The sequence below is a fragment of the Mustela nivalis genome, assembly GCF_964662115.1.
Source record: "Mustela nivalis genome assembly, contig: HAP1_SCAFFOLD_131, whole genome shotgun sequence".
Lineage (NCBI taxonomy): Eukaryota > Metazoa > Chordata > Mammalia > Carnivora > Mustelidae > Mustela > Mustela nivalis.
In genome coordinates this window covers 1,484,867-1,486,176 of record NW_028136488.1, presented here as the reverse complement: position 1 = coordinate 1,486,176, position 1,310 = coordinate 1,484,867, and positions in this window count along the sequence as shown.

Here is a 1,310-nt window from a genome sequence, read left to right as displayed (position 1 = left end):
TCTGCTGGTATTGGAATCCAGGCTTTTGAGGAGACATGCCTGTAAACCAAAGCAATGGATCCGGTAATGGCCTCGGGTCCTATCTGGTTCAATCTTCTTGGTATGAGTGGAGGTAGATGAGTGGAGGAAGATGCTCAGCTGTTATCAACCGCCCTTTTTTTATCGGGCGACCTACACTATTGGGATGGCCTCAGGGACTTTGGAGGGTTCTCCTAATTTGTACGATTTTTGACAATGGAATGGGCAGAATTCCCATGGATTGGGTGGGGGCAGTCCTAATGTGTGGCTCCAGGGGCCCCAGCCTGGAGGGAGTGTGGCCCAGGACTTTGAGGACAGAAGACTGAAAACACAAACTCAGCTTAAGTTTGGGGACGTAGGTATGGCACGCCCGATCTACAAACCATGAGAAGAACTCTTCAGGATATGAAGAATGAGCGAGTCTGAGTCGCTTGCTCAGGCTTTTGTCTCGGGATTTTGTTTCAGCGATGGCCGTGGAATTTTGGGGAGTTCTCATGGGCCATGGATGATACTTCCTCTCTGTGGATTTGGCCCGATCCCAATTGTTTTTCGTCAATCTGTGGGATGGGAGGTCTCCTTTCTGGTTTGTTACCTCTGGTGTCCCACCAAAAGAGGAATTCCAAAGCAGAGCCCTGGGGAAGAGTGAAGGGACACCCCGAACTATGGTTAAAAATTGGGGCCTAGGGGCATGGCAAGCCCAATATGCTGTCTCTTCATATAGGCCCTGAGAGGCCTTACCTGAGGACTGGGCTCAGGCTGAGGGTCACAATGTGTGTTTGTGACCAATGTGGCCCGCAAGCATGGGCTGGGCCTCATGGGCCACGCTTGTTTCAACTACACTGAACGTTGGACAACATGCCAACCACAAGGTTTCTTGCCATGGGGAAAGAGTTCTGATTTCTGCATCATTTTCAACCCTGGGCAGTGGTTGGAGATAAGATCTAGGTTCTGGAGCCTGAAAACCGCAGTTGGGAAGAGATGACGACCTAAGGCCATGGCGGGTCCGATGTGCTCAGTGTGCGGCCAGCTGTCTGGGTGGGACCAGGAGGTCCAGGCTCAGGCTGGGTCAGAAGGGGAAATAGTGCCCAGGTCAGCCTCTATGTTTGGGGTACAGACGATTGGCGTGCAGGTTGATCCTCATTTGGGGATTCGGGGTAGCCCTGAGGGCAATGTTTTACTTCTGTAGGGCAGGCAGAGTGCGGCATTGTAGTTCTGGATTGCCAAACTGGAGGGCTTGTGGGCCAGTAGTCTGAGGACGGAGTCTGAGAACCCAAGCTAGGCCTAGATTCTGG